We start from the raw sequence: 19,939 nt of genomic DNA on the forward strand, positions 1-19,939 counted from the left end.
TGTTGTTCCTAATGATAAGAATGAGTTGATTCCACAAAGAATTGTTACAGGTTATAGAATGGTAATTAATTTTCGCAAATTAAACGTAGCTACAAGAAAAGATCATTACCCTCTACCTTTTATTGATCAAATGCTAGAAAGACTATCCAAACATACACATTTTTGCTTTCTAGATGGTTATTCTGGTTTTTCTCAAATACCTGTGTCAAGATGATCAGGAAAAGACCACTTTTACTTGCCCTTTTGGTACTTTTGCTTATATACGTATGCCTTTTGGTTTATGCAATGCACCTGCTACCTTTCAAAGATGCATGACTACTATATTCTCTGATTTTTGTGAAAAGATTGTTGAGGTTTTCATGGATGATTTCTCCGTTTAGAGAACTTCTTTTGATGATTGCTTAAGCAACCTTGATCGAGTTTTGTAGAGATGTGAAGAAACTAATCTTGTCTTGAATTGGGAGAAGTGACACTTTATGGTTAATGAAGGTATTATCTTGGGGCATAAAATTTCTGAAAGAGGTATTGAAGTTGATAAAGCTAAAGTAGATGCTATTGAAAAGATGACGTGTCCTAAAGATATCAAAGGTATAAGAAGTTTCCTTGGTCATGTTGGTTTGTATATGAGGTTTATTAAAGACTTCTCTAAAATTTCTAGGCCTCTCACAAATCTCTTGCAGAAGATGTCCCTTTTGTTTTTGATGATGATTGTGTAGAAGCATTTGAAATACTTAAGAAAGCCTTGATTTCTGCACCTATTGTTCAACCACCTGATTGGAATTTACCATTTGAAATTATGTGTGATGCTAGTGATTATGCTGTTGATGATGTTCTAGGGTAAAGAGTTGATAAGAAATTGAAAGTTATTCATTATGCTAGTAAAACTCTAGACAGTGCCCAGAGAAATTGTGCTACTACCGAAAAAGAATTTTTAGCAGTTGTATTTGCTTGTGAGTTCAGATCTTATATTGTTGATTCCAAAGTAACTGTTCAAACTGATCATGCTGCTATTAAATATCTTATGGAAAAGAAAGGTGCTAAACCTAGACTTATTAGATGGGTTCTCTTGCTACAAGAATTTGATTTTCATATTATTGATAGAAAGGGAGCTGAGAACCCCGTTGCAGACAACTTGTCTAGGTTAGAAAATGTTCTTGATGACCCACTGCCTATTGATGATAGCTTTCCTGATGAGATATTAGCTGTCATAAATGCTTATCGTAATACTCCATGTTATGCTGATTATGCTAATTACATTGTTGCTAAATTTATACCACCTAGTTTCACATACCAGCAAAAGAAAAAAAATCTATGATTTGAGACATTACTTTTGGGACGACCCACACCTTTATAAAGAAGGAGTAGATGGTGTTATTAGACGTTGTGTACCTGAGCATGAACAGGAACAGATCCTACGCAAGTGCCACTCCGAGTCTTACGGAGGACACCACGCTGGAGATAGAACTGCACACAAGGAATTGCAATCCGGTTTTTATTGGCCTACTCTCTTCAAGGATGCGCGTAAGTTTGTCTTGTCTTGTGATGAATGTCAGAGAATTGGCAATATTAATAGACGTCAGGAAAACCTATGAATTATTCGCTTGTTATTGAACCATTTGATGTTTGGGGCTTTGATTATATGGGATTTTTTCCTTCCTCTAATGGGTATACACATATTTTAGTTGCTGTTGATTACGTTACTAAGTGGGTAGAAACTATTCCAACTAGTAGTGTTGATCATAACACTTCTATTAAGATGCTTAAAGAAGTTACTTTTCCGAGGTTTGGAGTCCCTAGATATTTAATGACTGATGGTGGTTCACATTTTATTCATGGTGCTTTCCGTAAAATGCTTGCTCAATATGATGTTAACCATAGAATTGCATCTCCATATCATCCACAGTCTAGTGGTCAAGTAGAATTGAGCAATAGAGAGATTAAATTGATTTTTCAAAAGACTGTTAATAGATCTAGAAAGAATTGGTCTAAGAAACTTGATGATGCATTATGGGCTTATAGAACTACTTATAAGAATCCTATGGGTATGTCTCCTTATAAAATGGTTTATGGGAAAGCATGTCACTTACCTCTCGAACTAGAACATAAAGCTTATTGGGCAATCAAAGAGCTCAACTATGACTTCAAATTTGCCAGTGAGAAGAGGTTATTTGACATTGGCTCGCTTGATGAATGGAGAACCCAAGCCTATGAGAATGCTAAGTTGTTTAAAGAAAAGGTTAAAAGATGGCATGAAAAAAGGATACAAAAGCGTTAGTTTAATGTAGGTGATCATTCTTTTGCTATACAACTCTCGTTTAAGATTTTTTGCAGGAAAGCTTCTCTCTAAATGGGAAGGTCCTTATATTATCGAGGAGGTATATCGTTCCGGTGCCATCAAAATCAACAACGCCGAAGGTACAAATCCGAAGGTGGTAACAGTCAAAGAATCAAACATTATATTTCAGGTAATCCCATAAATGTTCAGACCAATATAATTGACACCGTAACACCGGAGGAGTACATAAGGGATACTTTCCAGAATGTTTCAGACTCCGAAAAGGAATAGGTATGTGGTACGGTAAGTAAACCGTCTCTGAAACATTTCCAATACTAATTTTTCTCCGTTTTGGAATATTTAAAAAATTAGGAAAATTAAAAGTAGTCCAAAAGATGCACGAGGAGACCACAAGGGTGGAGGGCGCGCCCCTGCCTTGTGGCCACCTTGTGTGCCCTCCGGACTCCATTTTCTTGCACAATACTTCTTTTGGTCGGTAAAAATTCATTATATAATCTCCTGAAGGTTTTGACCACCGTACCACGACAAAATCCCATGTTTTCGTTTTGAGTTGTTTCTGCAGCAGATTTGGAGCAAGATGTCTTTGCAAGAGTCAGTCGGGGAGAGTCGTGTCTCTCATCCGACGCCGGGCCCAAGAGCAAACAGCGAAGCTGACCACTTTGGGCCATCAATGGAGGAAGAGATGGAGTCCGACTTGAAAAGGGTGGATGCCATGGAGGAGGATCAAGAAGTTACCTCTCGTCTTCAAACTAGATTCATGATGGAGGAACTTCAGAGCTCAGCAATACCAAATTCGGTCATCCCTCCCAATGCTAAATTTCTCTCTTATGAAAATATGAAAAAAGAGTGTTGCTTTTCCCCCGCAGCTACGAAACATCCATGGGTGAATGGAGCTCTAGCCGTCACGGGTAAACTCCGCAAGGAGGTAATGGATCTTAAGCAGCAAAATAATAGGCTCGAGGAGCAGAATCGTATCCTAAGGGGCATCGTCGCCAAGAATACCACATCACCACCTCCGAAGAAAGAGACATAAAATACATGGTATGGGCACTCCCCTTGGCAACTGCCAAGCTTGGGGGAGGTGCCCCAGTATCGTATTACCATCACACCTTTACCTTTATCATTTTTCTTAGTTTGATCCTTTTGGTTATATCTTTATCTAGTAGAATAAAGTTTTAGTATGATCTAGCTTTGAGTTTTGCTTTATGTTCCCTCTATGTAATCAAGTCCGTGAGTTATATATAATAAAGAGTAGTTTTGAGTTGAGGGCTTTGCTTTCTTGCTATGATCTTGAGGGAGTAAAATAAAAGAAAGAATAAAAAGAAATAAAAAGATCATATATTGATCTTATGGAGAGTAATGACTTCACATATAAAGAGTATGATGAATAAAAGTTGTTGAGAGTTGACAAACATAGTTTTGGTCATTGTTGCAATTAATAGGAAGTAATAATGAAACAGAGGCTTCACATATAAATATACCATCTTGGACATCTTTTGTAATTGTGAGCACTCATTAAAATATGACATGCTAAAGAGTTGATGTTGGACAAGGAAGACAACATAATGGCTTATGTTTTCTTATATCCGAATAGAAGTTATATTGTCATGGATCCTCCAACATGTTGAGCTTGTTTTGCCCCTTATGCTAGCCAAATTCTTTTCACCAAGTAGATATACTACTTGTGGTTCCAAACATCCCTTAAACCAGTTTTGCCATGAGAGTCCACCATACCTACCTATGGATTGAGTAAGATCCTTCAAGTAAGTTGTCATCGGTGCAAGCAATAAAAAAATTTGCTCTCTAAATATGTATGATCTATTAGTGTGAAGAAAATAAGATTTATACGAACTTGTGATATGGAAAAAATAAAAGCGACATACTGCATAATAAAGTTCTTTATCACAAGTGGCAATATAAAGTGACGCTCTTTTGCATTAAGATTTTGTGCATCCAACCATAAAAGCGCATGACAACCTCTGCTTCCCTCTGCGAAGGGCCTATCTTTTATTTTTACCTTCTACCCTTATACAAGAGTCATGGTGATCTTCACCTTTCCTTTTGTACACTTTTTCTTTTGGCAAGCACTATATGTTGGAGAGATTTGTATATATATATCCACTCGGATGTAGGTTATCATAAAGTATTATTGTTGACATTACCCTTGAGGTAAAAGGTTGGGAGGCGAAACTATAAGCCCCTATCTTTCTCTGTGTCCGATTAAAACTTTGAACCCATAAGTATCGCTTGAGTGTTAGCAATTGTGAAAGATTAAATGATAGTTGAGTATGTGGACTAGCTGAAAAGCTCTGATAATTGACTCTTTCCGATGTTATGATAAATTGCAATTGCTTCAATGACTGAGACCATAGTTTGTTAGTTTCCAATAAAGTTTTTGATTCATACTTTACCTTGTGAACGAATTCCTACTTTAGCATAAGAAATTATATGACATTATATGTTGCTGTTCTAAAGATGATCATGATGCCCTCATGTCCGTATTTTATTTTATCGACACCTCTATCTCTAAACATGTGGACATATTTTCCGATATCGGTTTTCGCTTGACGACAAGCGAGGTCTAAGCTTGAGGGAGTTGATATGTCCATTTTGCATCATGCTTTTATATTGATATTTATTGCATTATGGGATGTTATTACACATTATATCACAATACTAATGCCTTTTCTCTCTTATCTTACAAGGTTTACATGAAGAGGGAGAATGCCGGCAGCTGGAATTTTGGACTGGAAAAGGAGCAAATATTAGAGACCTATTCTGCACAACTCCAAAAGTCTTGAAACTTCACGGAGAATTATTTTGTAATAAAAAAATAATGGGTCAAGAAAGCACCAGAGGGGGGCCACCTGCCATCCACAAGGGTGGCGGGCGCGCCCCCTGCCTTGTGGGCCACCTGGCAGGCCCCTGATGCCCATCTTCTGCTATATGGTGTGTTTTGACCTAGAAAAAAAATCCAAAGGAAGCTTTCGGGACGAAGCGCCGCCGTCTCAAGGCGGAACTTGGGCAGAACCAATCTAGGGCTCCGGCGGAGCTGTTCTGCCAGGGAAACTTCCCTTCGGGAGGGTGAAATCGAAGCCATCGTCATCACCAATGATCATCTCATCGAGAGGGGGTCAATCTCCATCAACATCTTCACCAGCACCATCTCCTCTCAAACCCTAGTTCATCTCTTGTATCTGATCTCTGTCTCAAAACCTCATATTGGTACCTGTGGGTTTCTAGTAGTGTTGATTACTCCTTGTAGTTGATGCTAGTTGGTTTATTCGGTGGAAGATCATATGTTCAGATCCTTCATGATAATTAATACTCCTTTGATTATGAACATGAATATGCTTTGTGAGTAGTTACGTTTGTTCCTGAGGACATGGAAGAAGTCTTGTTATAAGTAATCATGTGAATTTGGTATTCGTTCGGTATTTTGATGAGAGGTATGTTGTCTCTCCTCTAGTGGTGTTATGTGAACGTCGACTACATGACACTTCACCATGATTTGGGCCTAGGGGAAGGCATTGGGAAGTAATAAGTAGATGATGGGTTGCTAGAGTGACAGAAGCTTAAACCCTAGTTTATGCGTTGCTTCGTAAGGGGCTGATTTGGATCCATATGTTTAATGCTATGGTTAGATTTATCTTAATTCTTCTTTCATAGTTGCAGATGCTTGCGAGAGGGGTTAATCATAAGTTGGAGGCTTGTCCAAGGAAGGGAAGCACCCAAGCACCGGTCCACCCACATATCAAATTATCAAAGTAACGAACGCGAATCATATGAGCATGATGAAAACTAACTTGACAACAATTCCCATGTGTCCTCGGGAGCGCTTTGCTTTATATAAGAGTTCGTCAGTCTTGTCCTTTGCTACAAAAAGGATTGGGCCACCTTGCTGCACCTTAGTTACTTTTGTTACTTGTTACCCGTCACGAATTATCTTATCACACAACTATCTGTCACCGATAATTTCAGTGCTTGCAAAGAATACCTTGTTGAAAACCGCTTGTCATTTCCTTCTGCTCCTCGTTGGGTTCGACAGTCTTACTTATCGAAAGGACTATGATAGATCCCCTATACTTGTGGGTCATCACTGTTGCAGAGATCGGTGAAGGTATGGAGAAGGAAGCCGGTGATGGTATTGCAGTGTGATCGGAGCATTGTGTTTTTGTACATCTTCACCACCATGGTCTGCGTTGTTGCTTCGTCGTCGGCCACTTCCTCCTGAAGTAGGGCCAGCGAACAAGCAATATCGAGGTTCGGCGGCTACTGAATCAGCACCACCGCACAAATATTCGAACGCAACCCCTTGAAAAATTGTGTCAGAAAGAATATGGATGAGTTAGTTCCGAACATGAAATCAAATGGTTCATCGACGTTTCAAAATGCTCAATAAAATCAACAACAGAAATTGTTTGACAAATAGCATAGAACTGGCAAATGTGTAGTTGATACTTATCACGACCTAAGCATGTGCCCAGGAGAGCAGTGAAGGATTCCCAAGTGATTCATGCCGATTTCTTCTGCACCAACTATAACTAGATGCCCACAGAATCGGAGAAATTGAGGATTGCCATGGGTACCCAGTATGATACATGCACAGTGAACATCTAGAAGTACTGCTCATAGAGCATCTTCCAAAGCTGTGGGGTTTCTCCAGTGAAATTCGAAAATGCCATGGAGGGTGGATGTTGACTGAGAGTGGCTAAAACTTGAGAGGACATTGGAACAGGGAATGGAGAAGAGGAGATGATCATACCATTGACTAGGGTTTCCTCCGGGGACTGGAGGGTCACTGACGCCGTGGCTTGATTACACGTGAGGTCGCCATGAGCCAAGAACGAGGTGTAGTAGGCACTCCTCTCGTGGTAGTTGTTGTGGCAGAGGATGCGTCCTGCATCGCAGAAATAGAGAGCTTTAGCTTGGCGAAGCATGCTTCGAGCTCCAACTTCCACATGGTGAGGGCGTCAATGCATCCCGTCTGCGCGCCGAGCGACTTGAGAATGGTGGCGGATTGGGCCCCCGCGATGCTGTCATGTTTGGCGGCGTGATCGATTGCATTGGTTTTCATCCTATCGAGGTAGGTGCAAAGTTCCAGATCCATGGCCGCAACGAGAGCTTCATGGGCTTGTTTCCGGCGAGGAGCATCCAACGCTGGCGGCGGCAGAATGGTCATGGTTGGTCTCTGATACCACGATCTTAGGATCCAGTTCTCTCTATTGATTTCACTCGCTCAAGTATAGTAGGTAGTCTCTCTCTCAGAGTACAAGATTGCGAGAAAAGGTAAAAGCAAAAATGTAAAAGTCGTCGAGCTATTGCCATGATCCATCGGATGCCTTCCTTCCCCTTGCACCTCTTCTTAAGTACTCCCTCTGTAAACTAATATAGGAGCGTTTAGATAACTAAAGTAGTGATCTAAACACTCTTATATTAGTTTACGGAGGGAGTAGCATTGGTCTAGTTGGGGCCAACATACTTGTGATTTGGATGCACGATCCGAGCTGGATGCTAGATGGGGTGACCCTCTCCTTGATTGGTCCCTGCGGTCCATGTGGCTGCCATGGCAGCGTTTCCTTGGGCCGGCTGTTTTGCTGCCGTGATAACGTTTTTGGCTGAAGCTGCAGCGTTGTCAACCGGGGGGCGATGACAGTGTTGTTTCCTAGCCTCAAGTCTGAATGTGCCACAACCACCAGCCTCGTGGAAACCATGCTTTTCTCATCCGGACCTCACATGTGAACGTGAATGTGCACTCCTCTAGGAATATACACATTCTAGCAGGCATGACTGGCCGGTCACGTCAGCAGATATTAACATGTGTAGCAGCCAACTGGAACAAGCATACGCACCTGTAATAATAATATAACACACCAAAGTCTGCCTGTCAACACTAATTGGGTATACACTATGGTCCAGGCGTACGTGTTGTTCTGCAATTGGTTCAGCAGTCTACGTACGTACTCGCTTGTTTCTTGCTTGACCAGCTCCGCGGAAGTAACCAAGGTAAGTTACCAAAGGAGGTTTGTCCACTTGAGGTACGACTTATAATAATCCGAAGATGCATGCGTGTTGACGATGCTAGACCAAATTTCAGCAAAGAAACCGGTCTTACCTGGCTAGATTAAAACAAAGTATATATATGGATAAATTAGCAGTTGCACTAACTTGTTGCCAACTACACGTTTGACTTGATGTCACCGGTGGAAAATTTAGAAACATACTTTTTCAAAGGGCAAAGATGCATGCATATATGTTGAACTCTGTTTCGACCAGCTGACTTTGAAGATATCTCTCTCCGCTTCAGCATGCAGTGCATGAATGATGAATCAACCTCAGCAGCTTACGTACGCGTAGGCATATTCGATTCCATTCGATTCTCGGACAAGATTCTTATCCAAATCTTGAAAGGTTGCTACTCGAATGGCCTATCTTGCCTCTTGGGGGGAGACATGGACGGCCACATGTACTACTTAAACAAGTTATGGTAATCAAACACAGACTGTAGTAACTCCGTAAAAAATGTTTGCCCTTCGGGTGAGTGGGATGTGTGTTGGTTGTTGAACTTATGCTCCTGTCATCTTTGATAGTGATGAAACCCAGGGGTGACTTGTAAGAAAAAGGCAAAAGATCTTTGTAACATGTTTACGTTTCTTTTTTTTCCTGCGCCGCCATTGTAACATTTTTAATTAACAGGCGTTCGGTGGAACCCAACCCAACCAACGACCTGACCATGTCCTTCATCGACTTCTCCCGATTTCAGCAAGTCGTTTGATCGATGACACACATGGAAATATTCGGGTCTTGGACCGGAAGGACACCGGAAAGAGTCGTTTCCTTTTTTTTTGGGAAGGTCTGGGTGAGAGATTTGGGTGGGTGGTGTTCCCTGCTGCCCCAAAGGGAAAGTGTCGTGTGCGTCCATCACTGGGAGAACACTAAGGGATCTATGACCTTGATGGTGTCATCACCCCGCAAGATTGACCAACCACACACCTTGCAATAGCCGGATCTCCGCGGAGCTCCTGTAGGCCAAATCCACTGCCACGCTACACCCACGCCGGTGCCTTAGCCGTCCGCCTCGCGGGAGATAATTATGTTTCCTAGACCATAATTCAGGGTGTGAACTGCAAAAAATAGTAATGTTAGACTAGCCACAGTGGAAGTAACTTCAGCAGTACATCGAGTCCAACTTAACTCAGCAAATTTGGTTATGTGGCAATGAGTTAACGAGGAGAGAGGTAGTTTAAGTAACTTAGCTAGTTACTGTAACATCACATTTCCCAATGCAATATGAGTCTATAACCTAATAAATGAGGCTTTACATGTTACCATACTTATGTTACTACCCATTATGAAGGTAGTAACATAGTCTAGGGATATGTGTATGTTACTAGTGTATGTTACTCTCCATTGTGGCTAGTCTTATTAGGAGAGGATAAATAGGTAACTGATACTTCCTCCGATCCATATTAATAACTTTGTACTAAATCGGTGGCAATTAATATGGATCGGAGGCTCACGATGGGAGTATCATAACTAGTATCATGCATACTAGGCATTTTTGTTAGGCTAGTCATAGTGGGACTAACTTAGCTAGTAACATAGCGCACTTCGAGAAAATTCTGCTTATGTGGCAAGTAATTAATGAGAGCTGGTAACACAATATGTTACTGTAACATAGCGTTTTCCAAGACAAGATGAGTCTACGAGCTAATAAATGAAGTCATCTATGATACTACTATTATGTTACTTTGCATCACGAAGGTAGTAACTTAGACTAGTGTCCCAATATGACCAGCCTTAAGGTGACATTCAGTTAAATGATGAGAGAGAGTGGATTGAGTATCATGATATGATACCGTATCATATTAAATGGTGTACTCCCTCCGTACCGGTGCATTAGTCATCTTAGATTGTGCACCGTGACCAAGACGGAGGGGAAAACGAGATAACTTAATGTTCATTTGCTAATTAATAATCCATCTATTTTTATTTAGTCCGCTTATTAACTTTGGTCAAAGTCAAACTTTGCAAACTTTGACAAAGTTTATAAACAAAAATATTAACATATAAACAATAACAAATCAATACCATTAGATTCGTTGTTGAATGTACTTTCACATCATATACATTTGTTATGGTAAATATTTATATTGTTTTCTATAAACTTGGTCAAACATTATGAAGTTCGACTTCGGCCAAATCTAATATGCAGAGTAAATAAAAACGGAGGGAGTACCATTGTATGCAATGAACCACTATATATATGCCGTGCTAGATAGTCTCAATTCACTGAAAGCATACACGCCCCACATCTCTTATTGGTTGATTCCTTTATTCATGTTAAGAAATAAGAAACGATGTGAGAGTTAATGCACCGCGCCTAAGTGTTTTGGGATTATTTCATTTTTGCAATGTGCCTAATCCATCGATATGGAGGGAGTACTAATATGTGTCATGCATGACAATAAATGATGCAGATATGATGCTACGAATTTATGATATTGTGCATTATATTGTGGAGGTAGTATCATATGCATGATATACTAGTTTATGATACTTCTCATTGTGAGGAGTCTAAGAAGAATTGTGAGGGTGACTTGAGTAGAGTGAGCATTGTGAGCCATGCATTCTTTGGTTTCTTTCCACGTCTGGCCTGTGTTGGTTGGATACTTGGATTGGATCAGATTTGACTGGACAGCACATGAACAGCAGTACCTGGTTGGTTGGCTGCATCCTATCTTCCACAACCCCAGAGAAGGTCCCCGGCCACTACCGTTTGCTGCCCGGTGGTGCATCCACGTGCGTGAATTGCTGACCTCTCACACACATGCATGCACACGGCGCCACACGGGTAAAGCTGCAAGTTGTAGCTACTGCAGGTAGACAGGGATATGAATGAATGACTGAATGGATCCACCTTTTCCGACTGTTGGGGAGGTGGCCACATCCATCATCGATCTACCTTTTTGCAATGCAACACATAATGTGTTGTAGTACATACGTACGTGTGTGGTTGCCAAGAACCCCCGAATGGGAATCAGCATCTCCCCCAGAAATGGGAACAAAAGATACCACATACTAGCACAAGCTAGCCAAAGCAGGCAAGAACACACATTCATATACAAGTCACAGAGTAATCATCAATTGATCAATATACCAAGTAGTCTATGTCTACAAAAAGTTCATGATATCAGTATGAATACGCGTACGGTTGGTTGGATGAATATATCATCTGATGTATAAATGTATGTCAATCTTAATTGTGTAGTTGAGCAGGTAGCTCCATCCTAGGCTAGTATACAAGCCAGGCTAGCTAGCTAGCGAGAGATATCGGGCTTGGATGGTAAGCAGGTCATGGTGTCCACGGACGACTCCCAGCTGAGCTTGACGGAGGAGGCGTCGTGGTGTGCGGCACGTACTCCTCCAGCGCGGCGAGCAGCTCACTGGGCGTGGGCGCCGCCACGATGATGTGCCGCGCCGCCGGCGCCACGAACCCCTCCTCCACCGCCCTGTCGATGAACGCCAGCAGCGAGTCGTAGTACCCGTCCACGTTTAACAATCCCACCTACAGTTCACAAAATTCATTCACCTCGATCAAACTCATCACGAAAGCCAACAAAATCATCACAATTTTGCACGAAACTATACAGAAAAATATGTTCTTTGCGAGTTCATAGGGTGAGGTGACTAACCGGCTTGTCGTGGATGCCGAGCTGCGCCCAGGTGATGACCTCAAGCAGCTCCTCCAGCGTGCCGTAGCCGCCGGGGAGCGCGACGAAGGCGTCGGCGCGGCGGGCCATCTCGGCCTTGCGCTGGTGCATGCCCGACACCGCCTTCACCTCCTCCCCGCCGGGCGTCTCGCCGATCAGCTCCAGCGGGAGAACCGACCGAGGCACCACGCCCGTGACGCGCCCGCCGCCGCCGTGCACGGCGCGGGACACCAGGCCCATGAGACCCACGCTGCCGCCGCCGTACACGAGGTCGATGCCGCGCTCCACCAGCTGCTGCCCGAGCTGCACCGCTGCCGCCTGGTACGCCGCCTTCCTCCCTGCGCTGCTCCCACAGAACACGCATACCCGCCTGAACCGCGACGCCTTCTTGCCGCTGTTGTTGCCCGCCGGCGCCAGCGTTGGCATAGCCAGCGCCCCCGTCGTAGACGTCGGTGCCTCCATGGGATCTCTATCCATCGATCGCCTTGACTGTGCCGGCAGCTGCGCGCACGTACTAGCTGCTTGATGCAGGTAGAATCTAGGTGGGCGGAAGGGAAGGGAAGCAAAAGGTAGCTAAGGTGCGGTGCATATATATAGGCTGGTCTAGCTTGGTCGTCTTCCTCCTCCTCCTAGCTGCTTGGATGTTGGTATAATAAGCCTACCTGCCAGCCCAACTTAATTTTTTGTTGCTAGTTAAGCTGTAGCTAGTGGCCAGAGAGGATTCTTGGCAATCTCCTCTCTTGTCTCTCTCTGCCTTAGCACTAGTATTTGATTAATCTCCTTGCTAAGTAGCCAGCTAGCTAGTTCAGAATTAGTACGACAGACTACTTGATAAATTAGTTATTTTTTCTGCTGTCCATTAATCAATATAAGTAATAGTAAATGCACAATAACATACTGTTGCATATCTACCTATCCAAGCGTGTTTGTGTAGTGCAATTAAGGCTCAGTCCTTTTCGCGCATGATTCTACAGAATCAAAATTCTGCAAAATGCTCCCAGAATATACTTCCCCTAGAATATGCCGTCGAGTTCATTTTTGATATTACAATTTGAGATTTTAGAAAGAGTTGTGTGCTGAGAATCTGCCGCCGCAGTTTGAGATGGGCTGCATTGGGAGTCAGGTGTGGCGGCGGCGAGGTCCAGGGCAGTGAGGCGGGGCTGGCGGCGGCGTTGGAACCCTAGCGCTGGCCCTGCTCGAGTTCAAGCGATGCAAACAGATAGGGCATTGAGGCCCATGCGCTCACTCATCTTCTTCTGTACCGGACGTGGGTGGCTCGGTGGCATTCTTGTCGTAATAACCTGTTGCAACAGGGGCACTCTTTTAACTCCAAACATTTTCTTTTGAGGGATTACCCAAAATCCTGAGATTATGGAAAAATCCAACTATTTTAAAGATTTTGGATTGCACTAGGACGAAAGTAGAGGCTTTGCCAACATCAACACCATAGATAAGATAGCATAGCCACCTCGAAACCACATATCCAAAAAGCCATATGTGACAACACTAGTAGAAAACTGGGCTTTGGTCACAGGGCAATATTCACATTAGTCCCGGTTCAGTCACGAACCGGGACTAATGTAAGCATTGGTCCCGGTTCGTGCGGCCAGGGGCCTGCCGGGCCTCATGGGGGCATTGGTCCCGGTTCGTCCGGCCCCTTTGGTCCCGGTTGGTGGGACAAACCGGGACCAATGGGCCTCGCTCCTGGCCCACCACCATTGGTCCCGGTTGGTGGCTTGAACCGGGACCAGAGGCTCACCCTTTAGTCCCGGTTCATACCACAAACCGGGACTAAAGGGTTGGTCCTAGTTGCGATCAGAGTTTAGTCCCACCTCGCCAACCGAAGGGCGCTCACACCGGTTTATAAGCCCGTCCCTCTCTGCCTTGTTGAGCTCCTCTCAAAATGAAAACAGATGCCCTTATACAGGGAATTTGACCTAAATTCAGAGTAAATTTCTTTGAATTTCATAGAAATTTATTATGAATTTAGGTTGAATTTTCTCTATAGGCGCATCTATGTTTATTTTTTTATAGTAAATAAACTAAATAAACCTTAATAAAATAAATAAAAATAAATAAACCTTAATAAAATAAAATAAAATAAACTATAGTAAATAAAATAAATAAACCTTAATAAAATAAATAAACCTTAATAAAATAAATAAAAATAGCAGCAGTAAAATAAATAAAAATAGCAGCAGTAAAATAAATAAAAATAAAATAAATAAAGTAAAATACATAAGTAATTGGAAACAAAATGGAATAAAATAAATAAGTTTTTTGTTGTAAGTAGAAACAAAACAAAATAAATAAAGCAAAAGAGAAAACAAAAAACAGGGAAAAAAATTATGCCACCTACTGGGCCACCACGGCCTGAATACGACTTGAAACCCATCCATGGGCCAGGATTCAGGCCCGCAGAAGGCCCAGTAGTCCCCACAGGCAAAGAGAACAGTTAGGCCTGAAAGCCTGCTGTTGAGAGGAGCTCGAGAGGGTGGGCGCATCAGCGCTTATAAACCACTCTCGAGCTCCCTCAACTAGCAAGGTGGGACTAAAATTTTGACGCGGGGCAGCACAAGGCCTTTGGTCCCGGTTGGTGCCACCAACCGGGACTAAAGGGGGGCATGCGTACCGGTTCGTGGTACCAACCGGGACCAATGCCCCCCCTTTAGTCCCGGTTGGTGCCACGAACCGGGACCAATGAGTTTCCTATATATACCCCATCGCCACAGCAGAGCACTCCACAGTGCTCTGTTTTTTCTGGCCGGCGAGGGGAGGGCATTTGGGTGCTCTAGCTCACCTCCTATGCACATGAGGTGTTCGATGAAATGTCTGAGCCACACTAGTTAATCTTTCTCCTCTCAAAACTCGACCTCCGAGCTCCATTTTCCCCGAGATTTGTCTAGGTTTAGCGGTCCGTCACGTCCCGTCCCCGTCTTCACCGCCGTCGATCGCCCGCGCCGATCTCGTCGCCAGCACCACCGTGGTGAGCCTCTTGTTCTTATCTTCTTTCTGAAAGAAAAAAATATTCTTACTTTAGATAGATACTTGTCTAATTTTGTTACTTTTATTATTCCTTCTTATTGCATAGTGCGATGGTTTTGGTATCCGCCCCCGTCGGCCCTCGTCCTGTCTATGATTCGGATGTGGTATATATTATCTTTTTATAATTATTTGGTTCATTTATTGTTTATGACAAATATGCCGACCAACGTGACATAGATTTTATTTATCTAGGAGGTGGTTGAACCGGAAATTCCAACCGACCCTATTGTCGAAAGGTTAAATTTAGTTGAAGAAGAAAACAATTACTTGAAGGAAAAAAATAAAAAAAAATGAGTTTACTTGGACAAATTGAGTTTCCTCTATATATACCCCATCGCCACAGCAGAGCACTCCACAATGCTCAGTAACCTTTCAGGACAGACAAACAAGGGATACCACACATACACGCACTATTTAGATGACACTGAAAGTATATACCTGGACAAATGCAGGAAGAATGTGTACCTGGGCCATCGTCGATTTCTTCCGACCAACCATCAATGTCGAAAGAAAGGCAAGCATTTCAAAGGCGAGGCAGATCACCGGAAGAAGCCCGCCATGCGTACCGGTGATCACATACTTGCTATGGTCAATGATTTACACGTAATCTTTGGAAAGGGTCCCGACGGACTAGCTGTTCCGAATGACGCTGAGGGACACGCACCCATGTGGAATAAGAAATCTATATTTTGGGACCTACCCTACTGGAAAGAGCTAGAGGTCCGCTCTTCAATCAACGTGATGCACGTGATGAAGAACCTTTGCGTGAACCTGCTAGGCTTCTTGGGCGTGTATGGGAAGACAAAAGATACACCTGAGGCACGGGAGGACCTGCAACGTTTGCACGAAAAAGACGGCATGCCTCCGAAGCAATATGAAGGTCCTACCAGCTACGCTCTTACGAAAGAAGAGAAACAAATCTTCTTTGAATGCCTGCTCAGTATGAAGGTCCCGACTGGCTTCTCGTCGAATATAAAGGGAATAATAAATATGCCAGAGAAAAAGTTCCAGAACCTAAAGTCGCATGACTGCCACGTGATTATGACGCAACTGCTTCCGGTTGCATTGAGGGGGCTTCTACCGGAAAACGTCCGATTAGCCATTGTGAAGCTATGTGCATTCCTCAATGCAATCTCTCAGAAGGTGATCGATCCAGAAATCATACCAAGGCTAAGGAGTGATGTGGCGCAATGTCTTGTCAGTTTCGAGCTGGTGTTCCCACCATCCTTCTTTAATATCATGACGCACGTCCTAGTTCATCTAGTCGACGAGATTGTCATTCTGGGGCCCGTATTTCTACACAATATGTTCCCCTTTGAGAGGTTCATGGGAGTCCTAATGAAATATGTCCGTAACCGCGCTAGGCCAGAAGGAAGCATCTCCATGGGCCATCAAACAGAGGATGTCAATGGGTTTTGTGTTGACTTCATTCCTGGCCTTAAGAAGATAGGTCTCCCTAAATCGCGGTATGAGGGGAGACTGACTGGAAAAGGCACGCTTGGAGGGGACTCAATAATATGCAGGGACGGATATTCTTGGTCTCAAGCACACTATACAGTTCTACAAAACTCTACCTTGGTGACCCCGTATGTCGATGAACACAAGAACAGTCTGCGCTCCAAACACCCGGAGCAGTGCGACGACTGGATTACATGTGAACACATCAGGACTTTCAGCAGTTGGTTGGAAACACGTCTCAGAGGTGACAACACTGTTTGTGATGAGCTGTACTCGTTGTCCAGGGGACCATCTTTGACTGTATTGACTTACAAAGGATACGAGATAAATGGGAATACATTTTACACGATCGCCCAAGATCAAAAGAGCACCAACCAAAACAGCGGTATCCGCTTTGATGCAGCAACCGAGAGGGGAAAGGACACATATTATGGTTACATAGTGGACATATGGGAACTTGACTACGGACATGATTTTAAGGTCCCTTTGTTTAAGTGCAAATGGGTCAATCTGTCAGGAGGCGGGGTACAGGTAGACCCACAGTACGGAATGACAACAGTGGATCGGAACAATCTTGGCTACACTGACGAACCGTTCGTCCTAGCCAATGATGTGGCACAGGTTATCTATGTGAAGGACATGTCTACCAGACCGAGAAAAAAAAAGATAAGGAAGCGAATACATCATACGATGAGCCAAAGCGCCACATAGTTCTTTCAGGAAAAAGGGACATCGTGGGAGTGGAGGGCAAGACAGACATGTCTGAAGATTATGAAAAGTTCCATGAAATTCCTTCCTTCAAAGTCAAGGCTGATCCAAGCATCCTGATAAACGATGAAGATTATCCATGGTTACGGCACAATAAGCAAAGGACACAAGCGAAGAAAAAGTGAAGACTTTCTCTCCACAACTATTATGATGATACCATGCCAACTTTCAACCTTTTTGTAGTTCATTTGAAATGCCTATTGTAACAGATGAGTTTTCGTCCGGAATCCTGATACTTCGAAAGAGATTGTCCATTTTGTACACGAAGTGCATCCAGTTTTTGCCGTAACCTTCTCAACTTTTTAGCACATGCTATGTGGGTGAAATGATGACACCATGCCAACTTTCAACCTTTTCAGAGTTCATTTGTAGTGCTTTTCAATTTCAGGGTCATTTATAGCTCATGAACTAATAGCAAAAAGAATGAACTAAAAATAATCAATTAAAATATGCTGTTATGATCAACTAAAACAAAACTATAATATTCTTCAATAGCCAAAAGAATCAACTAAAAAGCTTTTATAAAACTCCAATAGCCAAAAGAATGTTTTTGTTAGAAACTTTAATAGCAAAAAGCATTATCATAAAGATTTTTTTTGTTAGAAACTAAAATAAAAAAATCTGTTTTTGAATAGAATCATAAAACACAGTAATATTAAGTAGCAGGAAAAAGAATCACTCCAAAATCTATTTTTATAGTAAAGTTAATCACAAACAAGTGATTCACACAAATTTCAAAGAATTCAAATTTAAACTATTCAAATTTTAAAACTAATGGCACTAACAGAAAGTTTATAATTTTTGTGACCTAAAAGCAAAAGAATTAAAAAATAAACTTTAATAAAATAAATAAAAATAGCAACAGTAAGTATTTTGTTGTAAGTAGAAACAAAATAAAATAAATAAAGCAACAAAGAAAAAAAGTGCCATCTACTGGGCCACCACGGCCTGAATACGACTTGAAACCCATCCATCGGCCAGGATTCAGGCCCGCAGAAGGCCCAGTAGGCTCCACAGGCAAAGAGAACGGTTAGGCCCGAAAGCCTGCAGCTGAGAGGAGCTCGAGAGGGTGGGCGCAGCAGCGCTTATAAACCACTCTCGAGCTCTCTCAACTAGCGAGGTGGGACTAAACTTTTGACGCGGGGCAGCACAAGGCTTTTGGTCCCGGTTGGTGCCACCAACTGGGACTAAAGGGGGGCATGCGTACCGGTTCGTGGCACCAACCGGGACCAATGCCCCCCTTTAGTCCCGGTTGGTGCCATGAACCGGGACCAAAGGCCACCGCTTCCCGCCCTTTGGGCTGCTGAAAAGAGGCCTTTGGTCCCGGTTGGTGGCACCAACCGGGACTAAAGGGGGGCATTGGTCCCGGTTGGTGCCACGAACCGGGACCAATGCTCTGAGTATATAAGAAAACACTCAGCGTTTTTCAGATTCATCTCTGCAGTTGCCCCGCCCCGACGACGCCGCCAGGCTGCCCGAGCTCGCCCCGTCGACGCCGTCGCCGCCCTCTGCCTCGTTGACGCAGCCGCCCTGCCCCGACCACGCCGCCGTCGGCCCGCCCCGACCACGCCGTCGGCCCACCCCGACCACGCCGCGCGCCCCTGCCCCGACCACGCCGCAGGCCCTCGCCGTGCCTCTGCCTCGCCCTGCCCTGATCGACCACGCCGCCGTCGCCCCTGCCCCGACCACGCCGCCGTCGCCGCCCTCTACCCGACGCGCGTCGTGCCTCTACCCCTGCCCCGACCACACCGCACCTCTCCTTTGGTCAGGCCGGCGCCGCCCCCTGCCTCCCTATTTTTTTTCACATATATATGATGTTTTTTTCCAGATTATATGTATATGTGTGAGTATATGTATGTGTGTATATCTGATTATATGTCCTCTTTTCAGATTTTTTGTTTTTTGCATTTTTATAAAAATGTATATATGTATGTATGTTCTTTGTGTGTATATATGTTCATGTATGCAAAACATAGATTTTTAGAAAAGTTTTATCTATATATGTTCTCTGATTTAGTCCATTTTAGGTTAGTTTCATTTTTAGAAAAGTTTTATATATTTAGGAAAAGAAGGAAGAGAAGGAACAAGGAAGAGAAGAAAAAGTTTTATATATATGCAAAAGTTACATTTTTAGAAAAGTTTTATATATCTAGCTAGGAAGAAAAGGAAGAAGAAGAAAAAGAAGGATAGGAAAAAAGAAAATAAGAAGAGGAAGAAAGGAGAAGAAGAGGAGAGGAAGAAGAGGAGAAATAAACAAGAAGAGGAAAAAAGAAGAAAAAGAAGAGGAGAAGAAGAAAGGAATAGAGGAGAAGAAGAAAAAATTCTATTTTTTCTTCTTCTCCTCTATTCCTTTCTTCTTCTCCTCTTCTTTTTCTTCTTTTTTTCTTCGATCTTCTCCTCTATTCCTTTCTTCTTCTCCTCTTTTTATTTCTTCTTCGTCTTCTTATTTTTAATCGGGTATGTCGTTGTCGATATACCCCCTCCCCGATAACATTATTTTCCCATGTATGTATGTCGTCGTTGTCGATATATATAACTCCCTCCCAGATAACTTCGACATGATGGACGGTCGATATTTATACCCCCTCTCGACAATGATAACTTACACCACGGGAGCACCCCCCGGCCCTCTCGCTCGACCAAAACTCTCGAGGACACC

At 43.2% G+C, this 19,939-nt stretch overlaps 1 pseudogene; it reads right to left on the reverse strand.

The window, feature by feature from the left end:
* Positions 1-11,433: 11,433 nt before the first annotated feature.
* Positions 11,434-12,651, reverse strand: LOC123126254 (probable cytokinin riboside 5'-monophosphate phosphoribohydrolase LOGL5; annotated as a pseudogene).
* Positions 12,652-19,939: the final 7,288 nt, after the last annotated feature.

Source organism: Triticum aestivum, chromosome 5D (assembly GCF_018294505.1).
Source record: "Triticum aestivum cultivar Chinese Spring chromosome 5D, IWGSC CS RefSeq v2.1, whole genome shotgun sequence".
In the NCBI taxonomy this organism is placed as follows: domain Eukaryota; kingdom Viridiplantae; phylum Streptophyta; class Magnoliopsida; order Poales; family Poaceae; genus Triticum; species Triticum aestivum.